Source organism: Dipodomys spectabilis, unplaced genomic scaffold (genome assembly GCF_019054845.1).
Source record: "Dipodomys spectabilis isolate Male_0828 unplaced genomic scaffold, ASM1905484v1 ptg000104l, whole genome shotgun sequence".
NCBI classification, from domain to species: Eukaryota; Metazoa; Chordata; class Mammalia; order Rodentia; family Heteromyidae; genus Dipodomys; species Dipodomys spectabilis.
Window position 1 is genome coordinate 1474861 of NW_024870781.1, and position 14267 is coordinate 1489127.

The 14267-nt window shown below is 43.3% G+C and overlaps 1 protein-coding gene across 4 annotated transcripts in view; it reads right to left on the bottom strand.

Moving 5' to 3' along the window:
- Rreb1 (ras responsive element binding protein 1) overlaps window positions 1-14267 on the bottom strand; it is a 155477-nt gene that overhangs the window by 80125 nt on the left and 61085 nt on the right. For all 4 annotated transcript variants that reach the window (XM_042687143.1, XM_042687140.1, XM_042687141.1 and 1 more), the window contains exon 2: window positions 3121-3237. The gene's annotated coding sequence lies outside the window, so the exon portion shown is untranslated. The remainder of the gene's footprint in view (window positions 1-3120; window positions 3238-14267) is intronic.

A 14267-nucleotide genomic window follows, 5' to 3' on the forward strand; every position in this document is an offset into this window, starting at 1 on the left:
TAAAATAACTGATTACAGCCCAAGAGTTGACAAATCTAAAGGTGTAATAAGTCACAGGCAGCCAGGAAATCTGATTTGGTTTCAGGGGCTTAGAAAATGGAATTACAAGGTAATAATGGAGTAATCTGCACCACAAATATGATGGTGATAGTTTTGTTTTTACGAAGTAAATTTAATTTGTGCATAATGAATGTATTTTGTAGACAATTCACTGAAATGAAGTAAAGAGAATATGAAGTTAAATTTTTCTGACTTGATTCTGATGTTCAAATAAAGGCTTCTGATGAATTTGGATTGGCTTTCCAATACTGTCATCTGCCTGAGGTTGCTTGTTTGTTGCTTACTTTTGCACTCACATTCTGTTTTTAAATAAATTGTTTGATCTTAAATATTTGGGTCATCCTTTGACTCAGATACTCTAATTTTAAAAAAATAGACATTTCTAACAACAACTACAAAAAAAAGAAGATATCCACATTTATTGAAAATTATGTTATGATAGCAAAAGAAAATGCAGCTTCCTAACCAAGTTTGGAAGATGATCCTACTTAGTATTCTATTACTGTATTTGAATGCTTTTTTTGTTAGTTGGTTTTGTCTATCCTTTCCCTTCTCCTTTCTTTTGAAAAAAAGGGCCTTATTGTACATTCCAGGTGGGCTTCAAACTCTTGTTTTGTTTTGTTTTTGTTTTTTGTTTTTGGTCAGTCGTGGGGCCTGAACTCTGGGCCTGGGCGCTGTCCCTCAGCTCTTCAGCTCAAGGCTAGCGCTCTACCACTTGAGCCACAGCGCCACTTCCGGCTTTTTTTCTTTTTGCTTATGTGGTGCTGGGGAATTGAACCCAGGGCCTCATGCATGCAAGGCAAGCACTCTACCACTGAGCCACCTTCCCAGCCCTTGTTTTTGTTTTTTGGTTGGTCATGGGGCTTGAACTCTGGGTCTGGGCACTGTCCCTCAGCTCTTTGAGGTCTTGAGCACTCACTGACTTTGAGCTCCTGTTCTCAAAGCTAGTGCTCTACCACCTGAGCCACAGTGCCACTTCCTGGCCTCAAACTCTTGATCCTCCTTCCTTAGCATCCATTGTATTGAGATTACAGATATGTATCATTTCACACTTCTCAATAGGCAAATTGACAAAAACATGTTCACTATGATTCATGTCTGTAATTCTATCTACTCAGGAGGCTGAGATCATGGTTTGAAGCCTGCAGAAAAGTCTATGAGACTCCTATCTCCAAGTAACCAGCAAAAAGCCAGAAGTGATCCAGGGGCTGGTGGCTCACACCTCTAATCTTAGCTACTCAGGAGGCTGAGTTCTGAGGATTACGGTTCAAATCCAGCCCAGGTAGAAAAGTCCATGAACTCTTATCTTTAATAAACCATCAGAAAACTGCAAATTATGCTGTAGCTCAAAGTGGTAGAGCTGAGCTGAAGAGCTCAGGGACAATGCCCAGGCCCAGAGTTCGAACCCCATGTCCACAGAGAGAGAGAGGAGAGAGAGGGAGAGAAAGAGGGAGAGGGAGAGAAAGAAAGAAAGAGAGAGAGGGGAAGGAGAAAGAAGCCAGAAATGAGCTGCAGCTCAAATGCAGCACTAGCCTTGAGAACAAGAGCTCAGAGGCAGTGCTCAAGACTCTGAGTTCAAGCCCCAGGAAACTCCCCCACCCACCCCAACAGACACAATATTCACGAAACATAACCAAACTGCCAGTAAGAATTTTTTCAGTCATTATGATATCAAAAGTTTATTCCTGACAACTACATGCATGAGTAAACCTCACTAGCAAATGGACTGAAAGTTACAAAGACATACTAACATGTTTCCTACTGTGTCAGGATAGGATGAAATTGGCAACAGGTATTTCTTCCTCCAGAAAAGGTGTGACGGGTAACACTATCCATCCATGACACCAGAAGTCCCCCCATTTACTTCCTTTTCCCATTTTAAATGTAAGTGAATAGCAATATGTTTAGAAAGGTTTCTTTTTTTAGGGGGGAGAAGGTATTTTTAATTGATCTTGGGACCTTGTGCATGCTAGGCAAGCATTCTAACACTGAAGATACAACCTTAGTATCACTTTTCTCCATTTCTGATCTGAAAGCAACCAACAACTTCTCCCTTGGAATGGGACAAAATTTTGCTTCAGTTTGCTCTTGGGTCTCATTCTAGACTTCTTGGAGAACACAAAACAGGATACAAAGAGGGAGGGGGGAAACTCATGTAAAACACTACATTGCTCACTGTTCTCCCTTAGCAAAAAATGGCCAACATCCACTTTAATACTATAGCTCCATCCATCCAAATTTAACCTGACACAAATTGGCTAGCATTTGGTAGGTTCTACCTACCCACTCCTGGAAGACTATAGAGGAACAATAACCCAAACTAATACACCTAAAACTGTTCATTCTTAGTAATAGTTTATACGTCCACTGACAAAACACCTTTTTTGAAATAGATATAGCCCTAGAATTTTTACTCTCTCCTTTTGCCTTTTCTTCTCCCTGATACCATTAGTTAATTAATTAAAAATTGAAAATAAAAATTACTGGCCCCTATTTAATACAATCCCCTCTAACTAGATTAGAGAGTTCTAGGACCCCTTATGAATTTCACAGATATAATCAACATCAACAAGTGTACTGTTCCGGTTCAGAACACACAATTCAGATTTGGGGGTGGGAAGGAGGAGAAAAAAGACAGGAGGTGTTGCTACTTGAGAAGCAAACCTTCTCATCTCATGCCATAGGCTCAACAAAGCAAGAACAGCAAGTCAGGGCTGGGAAGGTGGCTCAGTGGTAGAGCGCTTGCCTTGCATGCACGAGGCCCTGGGTTCCATCCCTCAGCACCACATAAGCAGAAAAAGTTGGAAGTGGCGCTGTGGCTCAAGTGGTGCTAGCCTTGAGCTGAAGAGATGAGGGATAGCGCCCAGGCCCAGAGTTCAGGCCCCACGACTGACAAAAAAAAAGAAAAAAAAGAACAGCAAGTCAGTTACAATTTTAATCTGATTTTGCCCATAGCATACAGGGACCTGGAAAAGAAGGAGGATGGGAAAAGGAGAACACAGGAAGACTCAATATTCATCATTATTGTGACTCAAGTTAAGCCCTTGAAGGTTAACTGACCTGTTTTCCTTGCCTTATCAAGCTTCCCTCCTTACTGAGGAGTTGATGACTGGGCCCCAATGTGGGAAGGGTCACACTTCACTGAAGCTGCCACTTCTGGAACAGATTTGGAACAACCTGGAAAATTGAAAGATGGTGACATTAGGAGGAGTAAGACCAGACTGATTCTGCTTCCCAAATACTTTTTCTCTACTCAGTATCACCAGGATACTTCCTGTGCCTTGTTTGTAATTATAAGCAAGGTGTTAGCTGATTCTATCCAGAGGGATCCGATTTGTGCTCAAGCTAGAGTGGCTGAGCTGAATATGCCTTGAACCCAACCACTACTACCACCAAAGTATGTTCCAACAACACTGGTGTGGATGGCACTTAAAAATAATGGTGCAGGCCACTGATTGCAGGTAAGCTTGAAGCACTCCAATGACATGTGAACAAACAGTAGGGGCCGGGCTGGAAGGATAGCTCAGTGGTAGAGCATCTGCCTAGCACACACAGGGTGCTGGTTTCCAATCCCAGCACTTGCAAAACACAAAAACAAAAACAAATATAGTTAAATAGTAGATGCTAATGGTCATCCATCTTAAAGGAAAGAAAAAAGCAAGATAGCACTTGATGTTCTCAGAAACGGAGGGAAAGAAGAACAGAAAAGAACTAAAGAAAATATATGAAACTAACAGTGCCTTAAAATGGACACTGTCACCTCTTTTCCTGAATGGGCAGAGGGTAGTATCTATAGCACTTGTCAAAATGGGACCAAATGCATATTCTCCCCTTTCTATAGGAAGACACAGAAAATATCTCTCATTACACATGCCATTCAGGATTGACAAAGTTTGTTCTGACTTTCCAAGGTTCAATCTGGGAGAATACTGAGTCTGGTCCTCAACATAGTGAAGAGAAAGCTAGAATATATACAACATGTCTAAGCTACAGCACCCAATACATTTGTCTCTGGATCTGAATACAGTATGTCTCTGCTGCAGTGGGAGAAGAGTGTAAAGCTAGGAGACTAATCAACAGAGTAAAGGCTGATGGTAAAGATGAGGAAGGGAGTATCTAGCCCGGCGTACATGACATTCTGCATTCCATCTTCAGAACCACAAAGGAGGAAAAAAGCAGAATAAAGTCAAGGTGAGTAACACTTGTAAAAAAGCAATTGCGTGGCTTATTTTCTCACTTATCCTCTTTTCGAGGGTCTAGAGATAAGCTGCCCAAGCGTGTCAGACCACTATCATCTTGCATCTTACTTGAATTGTCCACAAAGAGTTCATTAGCACTGTGTGCAGCAGACCCCCTGGGCTAGACTGGCCTGTTGGGAGTGACAGAGCTCTACCAGCCTTTTCTATCACAAAGCAGCAACTGAATGATTTCCGACACCATGATGCTTCTAGAAGTTTTTCTCTCTTCACATGTCACTACTTCAATTCTCTATCTTTTCCCTCTGTTATCCTGAAAGATTCTGTGGATTTTAAAATAGCAAGAAAGAAGGATTGCCTAGCAAGCAAGACATTCTCAGTTCAGACCCTAGCATGAAAGAAAGAAAGAGAAAAAGAGAGAAAGAGAGAAAGGAAGGAAGGAAGGAAGGAAGGAAGGAAGGAAGGAAGGAAGGAAGGAAGGAAGGAAGGAAGGAAGGAAGGAAGAAAAGAGAGAGAAAGAGGGAGGGAAGGATGGAGGGAGGGAAAGAGAAAGAGAGAGGGAAGGAGAGAAGGAGGGAGGGGAAGAAGGGAGGGAGAGAGGGGAGGAAGGAAGGAAGGAAGGGAGGGAGGGAGGGAGGGAGGGAGGGAGGGAGGAAGGAGCCATTTGCAGGGACAGATAGTCAATAGGACACCCAAGAAGGTACCCTGACACTAACCACCCTGGTATTTCTCAAGTTTCCTGGGACAGGACTGTCCTTAAGAATCTGAAAAAAAAATTATAAATCCTCCCACAGAAAAGTACACATATTCCACACTACATTCAGTTTGTTATAAGGAGAATCAAGGTTCCAAGAAACCCGGGAGATAGTGGAGCAAAAAATCCTTGATATTCATGATCCACCCTCCTTTAAACTATCAATCAAGCACTTGGTTAACATTCCCACATATTTTCATAAATGTTCAAACAAAATATCCTTTTTAGATCATTTTACCCTATTTAAAAGTATGAAGTATAAGAAACAAGTTTCATTTTATAATAAAAAGATCTGAGGGAACTGGGGATATAGCTCAGTGGTGGACATTATCTAGTATGTACAGCCCTGAGTTCAATCTCCAGTAGGGGAGGAGAGGGATGAGAGCAAGCAAGTTTTCCTTGTTGTTATTCATTTTAAAATAGGAAGTATGGGGGAGGGGGAAGTCTCCTGGCTCCATCTAAAGTGTTTTCCCAATATGCTTGAGACCCTTGGTTCAATTTTCTTAACAAGGGATAGAAGACCAAAACAAACAAACAAACAGGGCTTGGAAGGTGGCTCAGTGGTAGAGCGCTTGCTTTGCATGCATGAGGCCCTGGGTTCGATTCCTCAGCACCACATAAGCAAAAGAAAAAAGCCGGAAGTGGTGCTGTGGCTCAAGTGGTAGAGCGCTAGCCTTGAGCTGAAGAGCTGAGGGACAGCGCCCAGGCCCAGAGTTCAGGCCCCAAGACCGGACCTAAAAAAAACAAACAAACAACAACAACAAAAAAAAAACCTCTAAAAAACAATTTTGACAGTAAATCCAGAAATTATTCTTTTGCTAAATTTTTTTAGTTAAAGTCTAGAACCATCTCTTTGGGGTCTGGAAACTGTCAAGGTCTCTGAATAAGCACAGTGAACTATTATAGTTCTATGTATAATTGAAAACAACAGCAACAAAAATAATGATTTACAGAGATAAATATCTGAGATTAAAGTTTTCAGAATCTAAAAATGTTCAAGTAGCTTCTTCCAAACCGTGAAGAATCAGAGAAAGAGGATTCTTTTAAAGCAAAAGGGCAAGCTGAGACTTGACCTTGAAACTTCATCTGACCTTGGATGTAAATAATTTGAATATCCTGAATGTCTAGCAAGTTAAATAACAAATCATTACTACCCTGTTTGTTTTGGATTCCCTCAGGGACACACAGAACTTGGGAGGGTGGAAAGTTCAAGACAGTTTTTGAAGGAAACTAAGATACCCCTACTTCAACATTATCACCTTAAAAAGAGGTGGGGGTGGGGGCGCTGTTATGCCATAGAAGATGACTTCTGTGGGTGAAACCTGATGAAGACTGGCTAGGACATTTGGGAAGGTGATGAATTCTGGGTTTTCATTCCCAGAGACTTGTGCAAAGCCAAAGAGGCAAGATGTCTTAGGGAGGGCAGCAGAAGTCCCTCTGGGAGGAGGTGGGGTAGGGGAAGGCCAGCCCCCAGCCAAGGAGGAGATAAGGGACTACACTTTGTAAAGCCAGAAAGAGAAGATTAAAAAGGCATTCTCCAGGTCCAGGGAGATAGCAATGAAAAGATGAAAGATAAAAGGGAAGATGGTTTTAGAAGCCAAGGGCGTATCCTGTCTTCTTTAAATAAAAAAAAAAAAACCAAAAATCTAGGGTTTTTGAAGAGGAATTGAAAAATCTTTTCTTGGGCCCCTAGGAAATATGGAGTAAGTAGAGATGCCTGAGATGAATGCACAGGCCCTAGGCTGCAATGCTAAGTCTCAGTGACATCCAAGAATACTTGGGAGGGTTGATCTGGAGAGTGTGTAAGAGCATAGCTGCCAGGTTCAGAACAACCAAGAACAAACTACAAGATAAGAGGAATTCAAATACTAGCATGGTTGGAGCTAGGAAGCTAGGCTAGCCTGGAGACAGAACCAAAGCAGAATAGCTGTGCCACAAAGGCCTTGCCTACTCTACCTCTGTCTGCAGAAAGCCCTGGGAAAAACTGTCCTTTCTAACCAGGATGGCCTTTCATATGCTCAGAAGGCTGAGACAGCTGGGATGACAGCTCTGAGTTCCAGGAAGTTGATGTGTTTCTTGGCTTCGGGTGCAGGCTATGCCCTGGATAGGGCGGTAACTCATGAAAGCTACCCACCCCACCCTGCCCGCAGCTGGCACACTTTGGTAAAATGAGGCCTAGAGCATCATGTCGTGCCTTTTAGTATTTGAGCAGACTCTGAAAAACTGGGCACCACAAGCTGCTCCAACCAGCTCTGCATTTTCTCTCCTCCAGTGAGGATAGCACAGACTGTGTTCAAAAGAGAAGTATGGAGTGAAAGCGGGTGAGGACCTCAGGAATGCAAGAAGCATATGCTCACTTCCCATTCATCTCCTACACTCCTCATTCACCTTCTAGCAGTTCCCATGGTTACCTCTCTGCTCAGTTTCTCACCTCCTGACTGCAGTCCTCTTGGCCATTATGAACACATAATCCCACAGACCGAAGGCTTTTGACTTCAATCCCCAAGACACCTCTCACTCTGTCGTTACAGTTAATAATCACAGCGAACAATTTCTGAATACTATATACCACACACCAAGTGCACTGTCTTAATTAATCCCCATAATAATAACCATATGAGGATTAATGTCGCTGCAGAGATGAGAAAATTAAGGTTTAGAGGGGTCAAGTCATTTGCCTATAAAATCCTAGAACTATTATGTGGGAGCTCAGAGTGAATCCTGTTTCTGGACTCTATTAAGCTTCTTTTGGACAATATGTGTGACTCCTGGCACAGGCTTGAGAGCACAGATGTGCTCTCTTAGTCACGTTCTCTAACGTCTCACAATCTTGGCCTAAATCATTTCTGCTCTTCCAGATATCCAGTGTTTCCCCTTCCATGCTGCCTAGGGTGGAGGGGCACAGAGAAAGGAGCACTCCACTGCCCCCTCACCACTACTCATCTCTCTGGAAAGAGGCCCAGACTTAACAACAGAGCAAAAAGTTCACTGTAGCAGGCCAATGTTGGAAAACATTCCCCTTGCTGCTCAAAGGCGACGAGGGCCTTCACATTCTACATTCTCAGATTTTAGAAGCAGGTAGGCAAAGGGAACTAGAAGGCACACTTGAGGCTTATTTTGAAATCCCTAGCAGCTCACTTCATCCCAATGATTCATCCAATTGATCCACCAACATGACAAGCTCTCCTGGTCACTTCTGCTCTGATGGAAATCGTGTGCAGACTTTGAACAAGATGAGTCTTCACTTCAGGTCTTAAAGTATGGGATGGAAGGTTGCAATGAAGCCTGACAAGTCTATGAGCTGTGCATGTCAGAAGTGGGGAACAGGAGGAGAGGGTGAGTGGCTAGACTGCATAGATGAAAAGCTAGATAAATCAACTTAAAGGAATTTTACCAACAGTCTTAGCTAGTCAGCAAAAAAGGTGACTGCAACTGACCTGTGAACACGGCCAACACAAACAACACAGGTGCCTTCAATGTGAGATGATGTTCCATTCCAACAAACCCATCATAAGTCAAAAATGCAGCTAATGTGATCACAGTACACTAGAGCATTAGTTATTTCCTCTCCTCTTCATAGGGCTGACTGGGAGCTGCGCTCACCAAAAGGCCAGAGGACCACATATTGCTAGCCAAGAAGAGGATCCAAATTCAAAATTCCACACATGGTTTCTACTGAGTATATCGTGTTCAAGAATTTTTTTTAAAATTACATAAATCAGAGAATTATAACTGGGGGACCATCTGTATTAACATTAAAATCCATCATTAGAAATGCAAATTCTCAGCCCTTATCCCAAATCTACAGAATCAGAAACTCCTCTAAGAGAAGGCCCAGCAATCTGTATTTATAACTCTCCAGTCCTGAAAACTAGTTAATGGAGAAGGGCAAAAACAAAACAAAAAAATCAAGAATGTTCCTGAAAAGCTTCCTTATAAAAGGTGAGGTCTTCCACACTTCAGAACAAAAACCAAGGCAAGGGAGCAAAGACCCAGATCTCAATTATTATTGTTATTTATTTTTGTCAGTCCTGGGCCTTGAACTCTGGGTTTGGGCACCGTCCTTGAGCTTCTTTTGCTTAAGGCTAGCACAGCGCCACTTTTGGCTTTTTCTGTATATATGGTACTGAGGAATCGAATCCAGGGCTTCATGCATGTGAGGCAAGTACTCTACCACTAAGCCATATTCCCAGCCCTCAGATCTCAATTCTAACTTTGGTTTAGTTACCAGAATAAATAAATAAATATGAAGGCCTATGTCTATGTTCTTCAGGAATATGAGCTTCAGTCAGAGCTGTGTGTGTAGTACACACACAGGTAGCCAACTATTTTGGCCTGGTCCTTTACGTAGTCCTGCCTCCTTAAAGCTATCTTTCCAGCAAATGGCATTCATATGATATTCCCTGAAAAGCTCTTTTGAAGGTGCTGTGGAGCAGCCTCCAAACTTGAGTCCTTTGGAGGGATTTCTTATGGACTTTTTCTTTTGCTGATACTGAGCAGTAAGAAAAGTGCAGCAAAAAGTAGAGAAGAGAGAAGCTTTAGGGAAGGCATTGTCAAAGCCCCTTCCTATATCCTCACATCAGCCAGATGCTGGTGACCCATGCCTATAATTCTAGCTACTCAAGGTTCAGAGCCAGCACAGATCAGAAAATTCATAAGACTTCATATCTCCAATTAACTGCCAAAAAATGCTGGAAGTGGGGTTGTGGGTCAAGCGGTAGAGTGCTAACCTTGAGCAAAATAAGCTCAGGGACAGTGCCCAGTTCCTAAAGTTCAAGCCCCAGCAACTGGAACTCAAGGATATTTAAAAAAAAGTCTGCTCAGCTGCAAAGGCTCTTCATTGGGTCCTAAGGAGGGAGGGAGGAAGGAAGGAAAGAGGAAGGATGTGTGAAGGGAAATCATCTCCACCCTCTGAGTGACTGTTCCATACTTTGATTACATTTCAAGTGCCCAGTAGTCTGGACCCAGACAGCACTTCACAAGGATTACTACTAATGGCTGATGGTCCACGGTCCTTAGGTAAAGGAACAGTTAAAATAAAAATCCTTTTAAAATAAAAAGCACATTGAAATAAACACAAGTTTGTGACGTTATCTAAGCATCACTATCCCACAACACTGTGAAGTTTAGGGAATTATGTAATCATTTAATCACAATAAAGAATTTGAAAAGAAAAAAAAAAAGCATTTAGGTAATGGAGGAAAAAAAAGAAACACAAATAAGGTTCTGGCTAGGAAAACAGGGACTACAAAACATTTTCTGAGTTAGAATAAACTGAATATTTAAAATGTAAACTGCTGGGACTGGGGGTGTAGCTCAGTAACACAGTGTCTTCTTCATAGGCACAAGGCACGAGGTTTGATTTCCCCATCATGGTAAAGATAAAATAAAAATCAGATCAAAGGTGGAGAGCTTTCCTGGTAGATATGAGGCCAAACCATCATGAACAGCCATTCTTTTCCTACACTTCTCTGAAGAGCTCTTGGTTCTTCAGAGGAAAGAGGGGCACAAAGTCCTGCTCACAACCCTTTCTGAGGGTACATGACTGGGAAGAGCTGACTCCACTGCTTGCAGCCTTCTCTAGGGAGCAGATCTAACTACTGCCAGATTTGGGAGGCCAACATGCAGCTGCCACCTGGCAGCCATTTGTCATATAGCGCCCTCCTCTCCTGGGAGGGAGACACGGACTGCCCTTGGCAGTCCAGCTGTGGGAAGAATAAGTCCCTGGCCCTCTCACTAGGCAGGGCATACTTTTCTTAAACATTGTTTTTCTGTTTGGCCATGGGGACCGTTCTTTCATCACTTTCTTGCTTAATTTAGCAGAGACCTGTATCACGTTCCACTCTGCCCAAGAAATCTGGAGGGAAGGGAACACTGTAGTGGTCAGGATGGTCTCTGTCTTATCAGGGAGTGACCATACTGGACAGAAGCAGCAGAGAGAGACAGGGCAAGGTGCCTTCACCTTCCTCCAGCACAGAAATCTCCTAGCCTGGGGCATAGGGTTACATTTAAAGACACTGCCCCATCCTATGTTTAGATCTGCCCTGCTGGTTTCTCAGGTAGATACAAGATAAGGTAGGAGAGGCCTCCACAGAATAAGCATATCTCTATAAGTAATGGCCAACAGGATACAAGTCAAAGTTCATCAGTCTCGTGTGGATCTAATTATGTTTTTTTTTTTCCAGAAAATTAATAAGAAGGCAGTACTACTGTATGCCCGAAACATATTTGGCACTTTACATATATTTAAGTAGTATCTATGTTATCTGTGGGACACTACATAGCTCTTTCAAGGGCAAGGCCAGGAGGATTCTACTCCAAAATCCTTATACTTTCTGCTGCATCACAAAGATGGTTTATGGAAAAAAAAAAAAACATTCAGAAAAGGAAGATAATAAGCAAGCTAGAGGACTTGGAAACTAGGTTAAGGGAAGAGGGCAAAAAAATGGCTGAAAAAAATGAAAGATGCTCAACCCATTAAGAGAAAGAAAAAGAGACACATAGATGTGGCTATAAAATCTGCAGGTCTATCCCTCCCCCACAGTGTAACCCCTGCTTTCACTATATTTGATGTCAGTATAACTTGTGGAGGAGATGGGGAAAAACCAGTTGTTTAAGGATACAGGTGGACCTGTTGCAACAATGAGAAGTACAAGTTGTCATGTCCAAAACGAGCTTTACAACTGAGTGGGGGGGGGGGGGGGGAAGGAGAAGGATTGGGATTGGGGGGGGAGGGGGGAGGCTGGGAAGGGAGGTGAAGGGTAAACAAAGGAGGAGGCTGCAATGCTTGGTAAGAAATGTACGCATTATCCTGCCCATGTAATTGTAACCCCTCTGTACAGTATGTTCACAAATAAAATTAAATTAAATTAAAAAAAAAATCTGCAGGTCTAGAAGAGGGGCATACTCAGCCCATGGATGCACTAGGGCCGACATGACATATAGGTGGGAGTATGGAAATGTAGCACTGAGACCAACTCTTTAAAACTGGAATTTGAAGGAGAACAGCCCTCAGGCGGAATGAGGTCTAGTAAGGTATGAGCTTGCTGCCGCTGGGTATATTCAACAGAGAAGGGATAACCACTAGTCACAGATGTTACGCTAAAAAAAAATAATAAAATCAAAAAGTCATTCTCCTCGTAGGTGGAGACCTGGTGAGATGACTCTTCTGCCTGCAGTATACTTTTGAGAGTATGAAGCCATTCCCATAAAACTGTCAGATTCAAAAGCATTTTCAAGGACAAACCAATGTATGGAAGCTGTGTGTGTGTGTGTGTGAGGGGGCGGGGGGGGGGGGGGGAGTGTAGAGGAGAGAGAGTGTGCTGGTAATTGGGCTTGAACTCAGGACTTGGGCCCTGTCTAGCTTTTTCCATTCAAGGCTGATGCTCTACCATTTGAGCTATGTTTTTATGTCTGGCTTTTGGTGGTTAACTGGAGATCAAAATCTCATGAACTTTTCTGCTTAGGCTAGCTTAGGCTTAGATATCAGCCTCCAGAGGAGCTAGAATTCCAGGCATGAACCACTGGTGCCCAGCATGATATGGAATCTTAAGCCCTGGCCTAGAAGCATGGCTTACCACCAGTGGTACCCCTTAGCTTCAGTTCAAACACTTGGCAAATAGAATATAAACCACCTTCTAGTCCGAGCTATTGATGTTATGCTATTCCCTCTCCATACTGAACCCCACCCCCCACCCCCTAGGTCCTTGATTTGCCCCTGAGGTTCCTCTGTTAGAATGCTAGACCTTTTTAAGAGTGGGAGTCCAGCTAGATGATTTTTGTAACAAATAAAATCCGAGTCCATAAGGCAGTTAAATATAAATGTAAGTTGGCTTTTCAAAAGATGCAATACCCTGGCAGTAAAGAGCAGACAGCTGCTGACACTCACCATGCTGCATTGGTGTGAGCAGGAAATAAAACCCATCCGGCTTTGGTGCCGGGCTGAAACAAATCCTGGCCAGTTCCATATTTGCCTAATCAAGGAAGTACACACCACTGGCTCCCAGAAGGGCAGGACTTGCCCTTCCCTGTGTCCCTCTCTCCCAGCCCCAGCACACAGGATCCAGGGTTTTGTCTGCCTGGCACTCTCAGGCAACCAGATTCTAGTCATTGGGTTGTTCTGGACACTTCTATCACAAGCGGCACTAAGTTATCTTCTGTCACATTTACAGCTTTTAGGAAGAAGCTGGGGTAAAGTTCAATAGCAGTTTGCAGAGTTTTGGGCAATACCCTGCAACTCTTTCATTAGGCCTCAAGGTCAAGGGCTGGCCTTTCTGACAGGCTGGAGAAAGGGTGCAGCCAAAACCGGAATCTCTATAATCTTCCCTGAGGAGAAAGCGGAGTGCAAGCTAAGCAACCTCAGGGCAGGTGGTTAACCTCTCATCAGATGGGGCCTGCACATTCCCAGAATTCAGAGCATTTGCAGGATGACACTCCTTGAAAAACCAAAATAACTTTGTGGAAGATAAAATTGTTGCATGAACTTCCCTTCCCCTGACAGCTTTGAAAGAGCAGTGGACATCTTTCCTCACCCATTGGAAAAGTGGTTGGCTGTGGTCAAATTTTCACAGTGGGTAATCAGACATTACCAACTGTCAGCTGAGAATGACTGTGTTGAGGAACAGTCCTGCCCAGCTCTCAGGGCCTAATGGGCCGCCCTCTGTGCATATGGAACTGATGGGCCTTCCTTCCCCCACCACTTGGATTTTTTTTTTTTTCTGTCCATCATAGGGTCTGAACTCTGGGCCTGGGCGCTGTTCCTCAGCTCAAGGCTAGTACTCTACCACTAGCACCACAGTGCTACTTCTTTCTGGCTCTTTTCTGCTTATGTGGTGCTGAGTGGTCGAACTCAGGGCTTCATGTATGTGAGGCAAGCACTCTACCACTGAGCCAACACCCCAGCCCCACCACTTGGATTTTGCTTCTAAGAAAAGCACTCATGATTGTAGCTGTGAAGGCAAACAAATACCCTGAGATGGAGGTAGTTATTAAGTATTTATCTCAAGCCAACCAAAACAAAAAACAAAAGCAAGAAAAATGGCTTTCCTTAAAACTGAGCAAGCCAAACGTGATAATCAATGGACCTTCCTGACAGCTGTGAGACTGGGGAAGGGGTGGCATGTTCTGAGTACTAACAAGCTAGATCAGTAGAGGCCCAGGCTTAGGAGAATTAATGTAGACCTGGAGAAGTTCGAAGCTCTGGCCCTGACAAGCTGGGAGGATGATTAGTTCATGACACTTGCACTGACTGGGGGACA